This window comes from Canis lupus, chromosome 18 (genome assembly GCF_003254725.2).
Source record: "Canis lupus dingo isolate Sandy chromosome 18, ASM325472v2, whole genome shotgun sequence".
In the NCBI taxonomy this organism is placed as follows: domain Eukaryota; kingdom Metazoa; phylum Chordata; class Mammalia; order Carnivora; family Canidae; genus Canis; species Canis lupus.
The window spans coordinates 7,125,424-7,140,999 of NC_064260.1; the positions used below are offsets into that span (position 1 = coordinate 7,125,424).

General features: G+C 37.9%; 2 long non-coding RNA genes across 5 annotated transcripts in view; both read right to left on the reverse strand.

Annotated features, from left to right (window-relative positions):
- LOC112661504 (uncharacterized) overlaps positions 1-15,576 on the reverse strand; it is a 96,494-nt gene that overhangs the window by 45,999 nt on the left and 34,919 nt on the right. The gene's annotated exons all lie outside the window — the stretch shown is intronic.
- LOC125752905 (uncharacterized) lies at positions 5,550-8,069 on the reverse strand. The gene is made up of 2 exons (XR_007403493.1): positions 6,664-8,069; positions 5,550-5,697 (listed from the first exon to the last, which is right to left on the reverse strand). It is a non-coding gene; the product is annotated as an uncharacterized LOC125752905 (long non-coding RNA).

The following is a 15,576-nucleotide window of genomic DNA, read 5'->3' on the forward strand; positions in this document are numbered from 1 at the left end:
CTGAGAAACCACAGCGGCCACTTCAGCTTTTACTCTGAATGGAAAGGGGAACCCTTGCAGCTTTTTTGAGCAGAGGCATCACATGATCTGACTTACAGTTTAGAAGGGTCACTCTGGAAGAACGGAGGTGTCTTCAAGATAAAGAAGCTATAGGTAGAGCAGGTGTGGGGGTAAAGAGTGGTAAGGAAGGACATCAGTCCTGACTTTCTTAACTTGGGGACATCTGGTAGGCATCCAAGTGGAGGAGAAGCTGGCTACAAGAGTCTGGAGTTTGGGAAAGAGGTCTGTGCTGGACAGAAAAATTTAGGAGTCAGTGAGAAGATTGAGGGCATTAAAGCCAAGGGACTGAATGAATGAGATGCAGGGAGTAGATGAAGCTAGAGAAAAAAAGGAAGATGAATGTCACAACTGGGGGCCCTCATAACTTGGAGGTTGTATTCCCTGAGACATGCAGGAGGTCTCAGGATAAAGTCATCATATGGTCCAGACTACCCTATAGTTAGATTGTTCTAAATAATCATTAAAGTGAAAACATAATTTATATGTTATGCCAGAGAACTCAGAGCCCTATGATATATCATCTGTGGATCCTCATTTGAGAAATCTTGCCCCATGGAACTCAAAGGCAAGATATTTCTTCAAACTGAGATGGATTAGTGTGATTCTATAATCATGCTCATGACTGACTTGCTCCAGAGAAGTGATTTACACATTTATGCCCATGTTCTACTTTATATCAGAAAAGATACTAAAAATATCTACACCATAGAAAATGCAGCAAATCTAGAAATGGGAGTTTAAAAATTAAAGAATTGTCATATTTTCCTGCCACAACACAGTGGGATATATCCCACATGCCTTGGGGACTCTTAGCCTAGAGCAGTGTTGTTCATAGAGGTTCATGTCTTCTGGGCTTCAGTCTTCAGATATGGAGGATGTTAGAACGCTTCTCCAATACTGAGCCTCCTGGAACTCACTTGCTTTCTCTCATCCCAATTAGCACTTCCTTTCATGCACCTTACAAAAGATTTACCCCTAGAATCTGCTCTGATACAGTGACTCAAGGTCTGAAAAATCTCTAGGGCTTCTTTTAAAGGTTGAAGGAGAAGCTGATCTCAAGTGCCTTTTACCTCTTGTTATGGAAACTCTGCTAATAATGTAGGGAAATGCAAAAAAGAAGCAGAGAACCAACACATACAGTGAAGAAAGGGTGTGACAGAGAATCAGCCTTGCCTGAGAAACCATTAACACTGTCCCAGGCCTTGCCCACTGGCACCCATGAGAGGTGCAATCAGAGTGTCCTCTCCCCCAGCTGGTACATGTGGGACATGTGTGGACCAGTCGTCCCGAATAGAACTTCCAGCACATTCTTCTGTAGAATATCCTGAAACAAGTTCTCATTCATGGACTGACAAGGTTCAGTGAATTATAGATTCAATGAACTTCTGGAGCCTGCCTGAATGTATTTTTTCTTAAACGAGAAAGCTCATTTCGCATTATGACAAACTTAGAATACAATAAATTATAACAAAAGATTTATTCATTTCTTCTAATTTGTTATAATTTATAATCTGTGGAATTATTTATTAATATTTTTCCTGTATTACCTTTATATGTTAGTAGTTTGTACCTAAAATACTTTGTAAGTAGTATTCACTGAAAGCGCAATTATACTGTATATAGTGATTTATATTCTTTGCACATGTATTTTTCCAATTTATCGATTGCTTTATTTAGAAAACTATTGTCTTCAAATGCTAAATATTTTTCAAAGGGTGTTGTACTAGTCCAGCAATTCAAGGTACATTTCGTGGAAAAAGAACAGAGAAGCAGAAGATCACATTGATTTCAGCTTTGCTTTCTAAAAGAGACCAATTACAGCACTAAAAATGCCCATTCATGGCTATATTACACAGAATTTGGATGTTATAAATAGCCAAAATAGTTTTTCTGTGATTACATGGAGGAGGATTTTCCTATTTTACATTCCAAGATTATAATTTGAAATCTGGGATTTAATGTCAGCAAATGAAAGTACAATGCACTATTTCTTTTCTTGGAATTATTTCTAAACTTTAACATCAACAAGAACCACAGTGATGTTTTCAAGAGACAGGTCATGATTTAAATATGGCAGAAGTATGTTTATATCAACTAATTTATATATTTTTCTCCTGACAAAAAACGGTACATGCCCACTGTAGAAAATTTTTAAAATTCAGGTAAATGATAATGCTGCATGTTGCAAAATAGAGAATGCAGGTTTTCCCAATTAACGTGGACTATTTATATAAATTACTCAGATCACAATCTTTGAGTGCAGTAGATATACAAATAAAATTAATCTGGAATTAAAAGTAGATATTCCTAAATAAGTATTGAGTAAAAAAAAAAAAGTTAAAATCAAACCACAGACTATTAGATAAGACATTACATTAGACAAAATAATGAGACCGGGTTAAGGTTCTACTTAAAAGAAAATCCTTGGCTTTATTTTTCTTTCTCTCTCTCTCTTTTTTAAAGTAACTGCACATGCACAGTTATTTTATGCACAACAAAGGAGTGGGGAAGGGAAACAGAGAAAACTACTGTAGTAGTGAGGATGTGGTGGATTCAAATTGTGGTTTTCTGATTGAGACTGTCTTCTTGGTTTAGAGGAACAGAGTTCTGGAATACAGTATCAGGTTTCCTTTTTAGTAGACACCTCTGTCTGTTGCTGGGATGCATCACCTTACCTTCATCCTCCATTTCCAGCTCCGTAGGTGTGTCTGTTTCATTGATTGGGTGCCCATCAAATGGGAAATTGCCTCATGGACAAACTCTGGGGTTCCCAGTAGGCTTTCATCAGTTTACTAAGTGATGTCCGCCTCTTAATCTTACTCTGCACCCCAGAACCATCCTGCCCCGCCACCTGCACATTAACATGATCCTTGTTCTCAGTCTTGACTCCATCCTTGGACTTTTCATTTGCCATAGTGAGTGCTAGAGTTATCTCCTGGCTTCTTCACAAAAGGGGTACCAGGTCCACACCCAGTGAGCAGACAAGCAGCCCCAGGAGCTGCAGGAGGGAGTTGCAGCTGGGGTGGACAGCGAAAATCCTTGGCTTTAAATATGATTATTAAAAATAAATAAATAAATAAATAAATAAATAAATAAATAAATAAATAAGATTATTTAGGCCTCCGGGTGGCTCAGTGGTTGAGCAGTTGCTTTTGGCTCAGGGTGTGATCCTGGGGTGCCAGGATCAAGTTCTGCATTGGGCTCCTCACAGGGAGCCTGCTTCTCCCTCTGCCTGTGTTTCTGCCTCTCTCCCTCTGTGTCTCTCATAAATAAATAAATAAATAAATAAATAAATAAATAAATAAATAAAATCTTTAAAAAAATATATAATTATTCAACAAGAAATAATTCAATAAAATAATCTAGAAAACAAGAAATAATTCAATAAAATAATCTAGAAAACACAAATAAATGATAGTATAAAGGAAAATAGTTAAACATTAATAGCTTCTTTTAAAAAAAACCCAAATAATATAATTGTTTCATTTAAGAGCAGCTAATCCCTCATCGTTTTAGTTTTGTTCACTGGAGGAGCATTCCCAAGAGAATTGGCTTCATATGTTTTAGTGCTGTTTTCATTGGTCCCTTCATTAATCATGGCAATTACATCTTTGTTTTAGATTCCGCTTTTGATTTGTGAAATGGGTCCCCTTGTTCAAGTGATTCCTTTTTCTTCATTCTAGTTGGTCCAGTATTAATATCGTCACTTCTGCTTCCTACTTGTGCTCATCTGGTGTGTCTTTGTCCATCTCTGTAAAAAATACGTTTCACTTCAATTTATTTTACCTGGTTTTTTGAAGGCACCATTTAGCTAGATTTTGTTTTCCCAGCCCAATTTGAAAACTGTTCTCTTCCAAAGATGGAATTTGATTCGTTTGCACTTAGTTAGTGCGATTGTGTTTCATGGTTGTCTCTTGTATTGTTCTTTACTTTTTTTGTGTTTCGTGGTATTTATTTCATTTTTTGAATTATTATATGTTTCTACTGATTTGGAAAACATAGTCTATTGGAGAGCTTCTTTCACTAAGAATAGGGAAACATTTATTGACCTGTCAATACCATCAATAAAACCTTAGTGCTTCATATAATGTGAAGAATTTGGCCTGCTTTTTTCTTTTTTCTCTGCCTCTCAGATTATGTGAGAATTTTCTCAGATTTTAAAACCATTTTGAGATGATAGTCACATGTAACCATCTAAACAGTAATTATTCACTGAGGGCCTTATTTTATTTTCTTGTTATCACTATTTTTCATCTCCTTTACCTCCTTAAGTATTTTTAATATGACATGGGTGTTTTCCTCTCTGATTACTCACATATCTCAGAGTATGGTTATCATTTCCTAGTGTTGTGATGATAAATTGTCACAGTTGGGAATCCCTGGCCACACTCTTTTCCCTGAAAAGTCTGGATCTTGCTCCACTGTCTTGGCATAATTCCAGTGTAGGGAAGATGAACCAAGGTCTGCAGTTAACTTAGTTTTACTGCTTTTTTCCTTTATCTTTGTTTTATCAGAATAAATTTAGGTGTGAGTCTCTTTTTGTTTTCAAGGTAAAAAGCAAAGCAAACCCTGATATTCTGAGAACTTCAATCTGAAGTCTCAAGAATTTCTTCTACTATTTCTTTAGTTGTGTGTGTGTGTGTGTGTGTGTGTTTTCCATTTGCTCTGTTGAGTCACTGTGAATTTTCTTATTCTATAACCTCAATTGCACTGTCTTCTTCACTGGCATTTTAGTTTCTATCTAAATCTCTTCTCCCAGCACATTTGGATGGTTGTAAGGTTGAGAAGGAGGCAAGGAGAAATGCCTGTGGCTTTAGCTGTCTTGCAAACTAGCATCACTCCCAGGGCAGGGGTGGCCTCTTAGCCCAGGGCTGCTGGGATGGTGCTCTGAGGAGTCTGGATTTCCAGCACCTGCATCCCCAGCACTCTCAGGCTGTCCCTGGATTTCCCATATCCAGGGCACCTGCACATCTGTGTCATAAATCTCCCCCCTTGGTAAGTGAGATTAAGCTGATGGCATTAGCCTGCTCTACACAGAACTCTCAATCACCATCTTGGGTGATCTCTCTTTCCTTCTTCCCCAGAGATGCATTCCAAGAAAGAGTATATTCTGGCTGCATTTGCAGAGTTCTGACCCACAGTGGGGCTCCCAGGGCTTCTCCTGCCTTCTTATCACTTCTCTGGAAATGTCGTCTGCCATTCTACCTCTCACGTTTCTTCTGGAAATCTCTGGTCAAAACTTTTTCACTTTGAAGCATTTGTTATGCTTTTTTTCCTTCCCTCTTCCCACCAAATATCCCAGTCAAATATTTGTAACTTTTTGACCAGGAATTCTTACTTCAGGTGATACCAAAATTGGCAGGGATCTTGTTGTTGATTTTAGGCTTCTTTGTTTGTTTGTTTTAACCTTTTATCCAGGAAGTCCATAGATGGTCTTTGTATATGCCCCCCCCCCCCCGAACGCTCTAAATAGCTTAAAAAAATGGTACTCTCATTCATGACCTGTATTCAGAAATAATCCAAAATAAAGTGAATGGGTTTCTACTTATTTCCACTGGAAATCAGATCCCACTTTCCCTAGATGTAGGAGTCCTTTAGTCCTGTGGCTCTTTTCTTTCCAACACCTCTGGGGTTGCACTGTGAGAAGCAAAATGTCAAAAAACAGTCACTGTTTATTAATTCCTATGGAGATTGGGCTAGTGCCCAATCACCATCTTTCAACCTCTCATATTAATCAATCTCATATCCTACTTTTGACTCTGCCTCACTATCCTCTATATCTCAGCCATCTTCTTTTTTCTTTCTTTTTATAAAATGAATTTATTTTTTATTGGTGTTCAATTTGCCAACATACAGAATAACACCCAGTGCTCATCCCACCAAGTGCCCCCCTCAGTGCCTGTCACCTAGTCACCCCCACCCCCTGCCCTTCCACCGCCCCTAGTTTGTTTCCCAGAGTTAGGAGTCTTTCATGTTCTGTCTCCTTTTCTGATATTTCCCACTTATGTTTTCTCCTTTCAGCCATCTTCTTTTAGGAAGGATTTGACACATCGGCCCCCAAATTCACTTTGAGGAGTGCCTTTCTTCTGCCCACCAACCAAGCCAAAGAGGGCTAAAGGTCCTTCTACTATTTACAGATTATTTCTCTGAGACATCTTAATTGAGTCCATTCCTCTTGCTGCCTGTTATTCTATCCCTGAGTCTCCAATGGCTCCACCAAGAGATAAGAATTCACCTGGGGTGGCCAAATTTTACAATAGAATCTAGAAATCTCACAGCTCCTGTCCTTTTATTGGTAGTACAGTGTGCAGCTGCATCCTACCTCCTAGATGTGCAAAACTGATGTCTAGTTTGTATTAACTATTTACTTTAGAACAGCAAATGTCAGCATGGGAGGCTGGCTAGACAGTAACCAGGGCCTGGGATACTTACTCCCGTTTTCTTATCCACTGACCTCAATTATTTAAGAGGATTGTGACTTTTTTTCCTCTCGTCTTGAAAATGCTCTTCTATCTTCCTCTCTTTACCAGGAAACCAGTTTGGCACAAAACCCTGACATCAGATAACTAAGGATTTGCAATAATGGAATGAATTTTTACTGACCTTCTGTATTCTCCAGTGACTCCCACTTTTGTGCTGATTGTCCACAATGCTAAACTGTGGATTTGCAGTTCTTCTTGAAAGTGTTTCTAGAAAAACCCAGGTATCAACAAATGCAGCTAAATGAATCCAATGTGATGGCCAGTAGCCATGTAGTAAGCCTGGCTCTTTAACTCTAGAGGCTGAATCCTCTTAGGAAAAAGAATAATAGTAAAATTTCCTCTTTCCAGGGGGTTACATTTAGCTGCCTCTGTTTCGTTTTCATGCGGGATTTCCCAGCACTAGGCATAGTACTTTTTCCTCTTACCACTTTCCATAGCTTAAGGTAGTCTAATTAAAGCAATGGATCATTCATGCTGCTTTTCAGAAAGCTTATAGTGAACAAGGTGCAGCCATTTCAAAAATGGGTTTTTATGTACTGCATTCTAATTATACACAAGTACTGCACAATTATACTGAGATACTCATGGACATTTATTTCTTTTCCTCTTCAAAGAAAGAGCAAACATTTAGTGACCCATAGCATGATTTGGGAGAGAAACATTTTATGTAAATTTAAAATATTCTCTAATAACATGGGCCATTCTTGTTCATGTCAATTTTCTTAATTTTCTGCAATGAGCGTGTACCGTTTTTGTTGAGACAAGAGATACAAAAATTAATCGGCATAATCCTTGCGGCCATCTTTAAGACATGAATCTGCTGATTGAAAGCAGAACTAGACTTTTTTGCTTATTGATAGAAAAGACTCTATATATTTCAGTAAGAGAAATAGTTCATTATAGTTTTGAACCTTGAAGCATGGAGACAACCTGGAGTGCTAAGGAAAGAAATCTGAATTCTGAGATCCATACTACAACGGGGACTGTAAATCTTGGAAAAAGATTCTGATCATGTAACCCAATTATTAATACAAGACATGCTTTTAGATAAGCTTTTTCACTGAATTCATTCAATGAGATAGCTTGTTTTTGAAAAAAACTAATTAATTTTCACAGTAAAAATACTGCAAAAAAGTAGCTACATATTTGTATCATTAAAATAGTTATTTGAATTGATATAGCTAACATTTTGGGACTTCCAGTGGGAACTTTGATTCGAAGTATCCCTCAGCTGGGACATGAGGGAGAAGATATCAATCAAGATGACAGAACGAGAAATCATATGCCAGAGCCACAGTTAGCATGTTGTGGGTGCAGGCCAAGTCCAGGCAGCCTGTGCTGCACAGACCTCTTTCATTACTCTCTGTTTCTGGGTGGAAATCCTGGGAAATCCTTCGGGCTCTCAGAGCTAGTTTTTCCTTTGGTAGAATGAGGAGCAGAAATGGATCAGATATGTTCTAATGCTCTTTTGTTTTTAAGTCTTTGATTCTTTTGCTGTGGTACTCACAGCAACTTCCAAATGGCCGGTATTCCACAAAGATCCAAAATCTGTTTTTCTTTTTTTTTTATTTATTTTTATTTTTTTTTAAATTTATTTTTTATTTTATTTATTTTTTATTTTTTATTGGGTAGCTTAAATGCTCTGACATGACTGACAAGAGATAAGAGAGAGGAACAGAGAAATGGGGGAAAGGAGTTCTAAAAGGGGATAAGAAGCCCAGACAAAGGTTTATCTTCCTCCTCACCCTTTTCCCAGTGCCCCTGCAACACCACATAGTGACCTATCCTCCAGAGAGCTGATATCATCACAGAATTTGGATGTCTCCTTATTTTGTCCTATGATAATCAAATAAATGCCATAAATACTAAGATCCTACAATATGCCAGACAAACAAAGGGTAAAAATCTGAAGCTGCAAAGATGAGTCCTCAGACTTTGTCCTCAAGGTCTTAATCAGGTGGGGAAAGAGAAACACACCAGATTAACCAGAAATACAGTCTTGATGGTGCCAAGGTCAAGTTGAGAAAGATCTGCAGGTAGCCCATAAGCTGAGAGAGGAAGGCCAGTGGGTCTCTGCCAGGCTTACCAGGTAGAGGTGAGTAGAAAGGCAGAGAGACACATCTGAGTGTGGAATGTTCCAGGGAGGACAGGCCGATCCCTGTGCCTGGTTGTAGTGCTTATGGGGAGGGACAAGAGAGATAAGCCTAAGAAGACAGACAGAGCTCGAAATAAAGGGCTTTGGATGTTGAGCTAAGAAATCCAGAATTCATGCTAGACAGCAGTGATTCTCAACCCTGTCAGACCCAGTGACCCTTTTTATAACAAATTCTGTGTAATGCCTCCTAAATAGTGCAGACTGAAATGAAATTCATGTTACTGTAACCTATCTACATGCATAATGAAAAGTTACCTAAAAAATGAAAGTCACTCTACTGCCCTAGCTGTGACATGAAGGAGAACATAAAAGGGAAATACATTTTCAATATATTAATGCCTGAACTTCACGAAAATAGAAGACATAATGAAGTGGCTGGATGTTTGTACCTATACGTGGAATCATCAAGGACATGGTGGCTATAAATATATGTGATACAGGGGCGGGTTCTAGTGACTCAAAGACCTCATTGTCATCACTGCTGGGATCTTCTGAAATGTCAAGCAACCCTTGGAGAAGTGCTGAACACAAAGTACAATATTCTCTTGATTTCCCTAGTATTTTATTTTCACTTTGGGAAAATCAGAGTATATGAAAACCATGCAAAAATGTTTTGAGTGTCTTTGTAAATTGGAATTGGTCCAAAGTTGATATAATTGTAAATGGCTTTTTTCAATTATAGGAATGTTTGGCAAGACATTCAAAAGTCACACTGCAGGTGGGACTGTTACTTGTTAGAAAGGACAGTACTGTGTGTGTGTCTGGAGGACCTAGACATGTATCTTTGGGGCCGAGGTAAAGGGACTTGTGAGTGGCTGTGAAGGTGAGGCTCACAGCCAGGGGCATTACAGCTGCAACAGCCAGTAGGAGAGTCTCTGAGAAACTCACAAGTGCCCTAGAGAAAGAGTCATTTAATACTATTACCCTGACCCAGGAAACCAACAACAGACTATATTGGTTATATTGCAGTCAGCCAGGTAAAAGCTCTCCTGCACTTGACCTCTTAACCCTAGACCTGCTTCAACACTAGGAGGAGCCTAGTGAGTTTGGGGAGGAGTTGCAGAAAAGCTGAAGTTTTAGAAAAATTTTTTATCCCCTTGGGAAAAAAATACAGTGTTAGACTGCTTCATCATACCACATAGAAAGATAATTCCAACAGGAAATAAAATCTAAAAATAAAAAATAAAATTGTAAAAGAACCAGTAGAAAATATTATTAAATATTTTTAGAATCTAGGCTTAGATAAAATCTTCTTAATATTTAGATGTCACAAAAATGGACTGAGTTGGCTACATGAAGCTTTAAAATTTTTCTATGTTGTGAGATACCAAAACCAAAGACAAATAACTACATAGTAGGAACTAATCACAAAATATATCACAAATTAAAATACCTTGAAAATGTGATGACTGTTTCTGAACAGCATTGATAAGAAACAGGAAAGTAATTCCTTACAAAAATCTAAAGAAAATGAATAGTCAATTTTCCAAAGAAAAAATACAAACAGAAAACTTGACAGAGGTAGCACTACAAATTAGCAGAGAAAAAAAAGCTCTCTTTATTTACTGCTATTAGATCAATTGTTTAAGTGCATGGACAGAATGAAACTAGATTGCTAACACATATGAAAATAAAATCTAATTTCCACGTGAATAATTCCTTACATGAAGAAAAGAAAATGTTAAAACACTTAGAAGAAAATATTTTTATTTAAATTTAGTTAATTAACATATTGTGTATTATTAGTTTCAGAGGTAGAGGTCAGTGATTCATCAGTCCTCTATAACACCCAGAACTCATTACTTCACATGCCCTCTTTCATATCCATCACTCAGGCACCCCATCCCCCCCAACCTCCCCTCTAGCAACCCTTAGTTTGTTTCCTATGATTAAGAGTCTTTTGTGGTTTCTCTTTCTTTCTGATTTCACTTTGTTCTATTTTCCTTCCTTTTCCCTATGCCCCTCTGCTTTGTTTCTTAAAGTCTACATATGAATGAAATTATATGATACTGTCTTTCCCTGACTGACTTACTTCACTAAGCATAATACCCCCTAGTTCCATACATGTCACTGCAAATGGCAATATTTCATTTTTGATGGCTAGGTAATATTTCATTATATATATTCCATAAGTATATATTCCATTATATATAATATATCATATATCACACACACACACACACACACATATACATATCACATTTTCTTTATTCATTCATCTGTCAATAGATATCCGGGCTCTTCTCATAGTTTGGCTATTGTGGATATTGCTTCTATAAGCATTAGGGTGCAGGTGCCCCTTCAGATCTCTCCATTTGTATCTTTGGGTAAAATACCTAGTAGTGCAATTGCTGGATCATAGAGTAGCTCAATTTTCAACTTTTTGAGGAACCTCCGTGCTGTTTTCCAGAGTGGCTGTAACCAGCTTGCATCCCTATCAACAGTGGCATCCTCACCAGCATCTATCATTTCCTGACTTGTTAATTTTAGCCATTCTGATTGGTGTGAGGTGGTATCTCATGGTGGTTTTCATTTGGATTTCCCTGATGGCCAGTGATGTGCAGCATTTTTTCATGTGTCTGTTGGCCATCTGTATGTCTTTGGAGAAATGTCTGTTCATAACTTCTGCCCATTTCTTGATTGAATTATTTGTCCTTTGGGTATTAGCCCTTTATTTGATAAGACTTCTGCAAATATCTTCTTCCATTATGTCAGTTATCTTTTGGTTTATGTGTACTGTTTCCTTTGCTTTGCAAAAGCTTTTTATCTTGATGAAGTCCTAATAGTCCATTTTTGCCTTTGTCTCCTTTGGAGATGTGTCTAGCAAGAAGTTGTTGCTGCTGAGGTCACAGGGGTTGCTGCCTGCATCCTCCACTAGGATTTTGGTGGATTCCTGTCTCACATTTAGATCTTTCATCCATTTTGAGTCTATTTTTGTGTATGGTATGAGGAAATGGTCCAATTTCATTCTTATGCATGTGGCTGTCCAATTTTCCTTGTCAAAGATTACTTGACCATAGAGTTGAGGGCTCATTTCTTGGTCCGTTATTCTGTTCCATTGATCTAGGTGCCTGTTTTTGTGCCAGTACCACACTGTCTTGATGATCACAAATTTGTAATATAGCTTAAAGTCCAGGTTTGTGGTGCCATGCGCTTTGGATGTCTTTTTCAACATTCCCTTGGCTATTTGGGGTCTTTTCTGATTCCATAAAAATTTTAGGATTATTTATTCCAGCTCTGTGAAAAAAGTTGATGGTATTTTGATAAGGATTGCATTAAATCTGGAGATTGCTGCTGGTAGCATAGACATTTTAACAATATTTGTTCTTCCAATCCATGAGCATGGAATAATTTTCCATTTCTTGTGTTCTATAGTTTTCTGAGTGTTTCATAAGTGTTCTATAGTTTTCTGAGTACAGATCCTTTGCCTCTTTGGTTAGGTTTATTCCTAGTTATCTTATGGTTTTGGGCACAATTGTAAACGGGATCAACTCCTTAATTTCTCTTTCTCCTGTTTCATTGTTAGTGTACAGAGATGCAACAGATTTCTATGCATTGATTTTATATCCTGCCACTTTCCTGAATTCCTGTACCAATTCTAGCAATTTTGGGTTTTCCATGTAGGGTATCTGGTCATCTGTGAAGAGGGAGAGTTTGACTTCTTCATCGCCAGTTTGGATGCCTTTTATTTCTTTTTGTTGTCTGATTGCTGAGGCTAGGACTTCTAGTACGATGTTAGACAAGGGTGAGAGTGAACATCTCTGTCATATTCCTGACCTTAAGTGAAAAGCTCTCAGTTTTTCCCCGTTGAGAATGATATTCACTGTGGGCTTTTCAAATACAGCTTTTATGATATTTAGGTATGTTCCCTCTATCCCTACACTGTGGAGAATTGTAATCAAGAAAGGATGCTCTACTTTGTCAAATGCTTTTTCTGAATCTATTGAGAGAATCGTGTGGTTCTTGTCCTTTCTTTTATTAATGTGGTGTATCATGCTTGATTTGTGGATGTTGAACCACATTTGCAGCCCAGGAATAAATCCTACTTGGCAGTGGTGAATAATCCTTTTAATGTACTGTTGCATCCCATTTGGCAAGTATCCTGGTGAGTATTTTGGCACTCATGTTCATCAGGGATATTGGTCTGTAATTCTCCTTTTTGTTGGGGTCTTTTCTGGGGACCAAGGTAATGCTGGCCCCAGAAAGATTTTGAAGTTTTCCTTCCATTTCTATTTTTTTTGAAACAGCTTCAGAAAAATGAATTAATTCTTCTTTAAATGTTTGGTAGAATTCCCCTGGGAAGCCATCTGGCCCTAGACTCTTGTTTGTTCAGAGATTTTTTTATTACTTCCTCAATTTTCTTGCTGGTTATGGGTCTGTTCATGTTTTCTATCTCTTCCTGTTCAGCTTTGGTAATTTATATTCTAGGAGTGCATCCATTTCTTCCAGAGTTCCTAATTTATTGGTACATAATTGCTCATATTTCTGCAGTGTTGGTTGTGATGTCTCCTCTTTCATTCATGATTTTATTTTTTTGGGTCCTTTCCCTTTCTTTTTGATAAGTCTGTCCAGGAATTTCATGATCTTATTAACTCTTTCAAAGAATCAGCTCCTGGGCAGCCCCAGTGGCCCAGCGGTTTAATGCCACCTTTGGCCCAGGGTGTGATCCTGGAGACCCGGGATTGAGTTCCATGTCAGGTTCCCTGTGTGGAGCCTGCTTCTCCTTCTGCCTGTGTCTCTGCCTCTCTCTCTGTGTCTCTCATGAATAAATAAATAAAATATTTTAAAAAATCCAAAAAATCAGCTCCTACTTTTGTTGATCTGTTCTAATGTTCTTTTGGTTTCTATTTCATTGATTTTTGCTCTAATCTTTACTAATTCTCTTCTCTTGCTGGGTTTATTTGCTTTATTTTATTTGCTGTTCTTTCTCCAGCTCCTATAGGTGTAAGGGTAGGTTGTGTATTTGAGATCTTTCTCATTTCTTGGATTGCTATATCCTTCCCTCTTAGGACAACCTTTGCTGCATCCCCAAGGTTTTGGACAGTTGTGTTTTCATTTTCATTTGTTCCCAGGAATTTTTAAACTCTTTAATTTCCTTGATGACTCTTTCATTCCTTAGTAAGATACTCTTTGACCTTCAAGTATATGAGTTGCTTCCCAATTTCTTCTTGTGATTGAATTCAAGTTTCAAAACATTGTAGTCTGAAAATATGCAGGGAAAGATCTCAATCTCTTGGTACCAGCTGAAACCCAATTTGTGATCCACTATGTGACCTATTCTGGAAAATGCTCCATGTGAACTCAAGAAGAATATGTTTTCTGTTGCTTTCAGATGGAATACTCTTATATATCTGTGAAGTCCATCTGGTCCAATGTGTAATTTAAAGCCCCTGTTTCCTTGTTGAGCTTCTGCTTAGGTGATCTGTCCATTGCACTGAGCAGGGTGTTAAAGTTTTCCTTTTTTATCTAATCTAATATCCTATGTCTTTTGATTGGAGTATTTAGCCCATTTACATTCATACTAAGTATTGAAAGATATGAATTTAGTACCATTGTATTACCTGTAAAGTCACTATTTCTGTGTATTGTCTCTGTTCCTTTCTGGTCTATGTTACTTTTAAGCTCTCTCTTTGCTTAAAGGATCCCTTTAAATAGTTCTTGGAAGACTGGTTCAGTGATCATAAATTCTTTTAGTTTTTATTTGTCCTGGAAGCACTTTATCTCTCCTTCTATTCTGAATGACAGTCTTGCTGGATAAAGTATTCTTTGATGCATATTTTTCTCATTTAGCACCCTGAACACATCATGCCAGCCCTTTCTGCCCTTCCAGGTCTCTGCAGATAGGACTGCTACCAGTCTAATGCTTCTACCCTTTAGTTTAAGGACTCCTTGTCCTGAGTTGCTTTCAGGATTTTCTCTTTGTCTCTGAAATTTGCAGTGTTCACTATTATATGTTGAGGTGTTGACCTATTTTTATTGATTTTGAGGGGGATTCTCTGTGCCTCCTGGACTTGCATGCCTGTTTCCTTTCCCAGACTAGGGGAGTTCTCAGCTATACTTTGCTCAAGTATACCCTCTGCCCCCCCTTTCCTCTTCTTCTGGGATCCCGATTATTCTATATTGTTTCACTTTATGGTATTACTTATCTCTCAAACTCCCCTCATGATCCAGTAATTGTTTATCTCTCTCTCTCTCTTTTTAATATATTTTATTTATTTACTCATGAGAGAACACAGAGAGAGACAGAGACATGGGCAGAGGGAGAAGCAGGACCCAGGCAGGGAGCCTGATGTGGGACTCAATCCCAGGACTTCCAGGTCAATCCCCAAGCCGAAGGCAGATGCTCAGGCACTGCTGAGGCACCCGGGTGTCCCTGTTTATCTCTCTTTTCTCAGCTTCTTTATTCTCCATAATCTTGTCTTCTATATCACTGATTCTCTCCTGCCTCATTTATCTTAGCAGTTAGAGTCTCCTTTTTTTTTCAAACCCAGCTATCATCTTTATAATTGTTAGTCTGAACTCTAGTTCCAACATCTTACTTATATCCATACTGATTAGGTCCCTGACAGTCAGTACTGCTTCTTGTTCTCTTTTTTGAGGTGAGTTTTTCTATCTTGTCTCTCTGTCCAGAAGAGAACAGGTGAATGAGAGAACAAAATACTAAAATAGCAACAATGACCCCAGAGAAATATACACTACACAAAATCAGAAGAGACTCAAAAAAAAAAAAAAAAAAAAAGAGAGAGACAGAGAGAGAGAGAGAGAGAATATAATCAGACAGGTGAACAGAACAGAGCAATACACTAGATTCTGGGTGTATTTTGGTCTGTTGGTTAGAAGAAACTACATCCAAAAATTGTAAAGAAAAAAAACTTATTA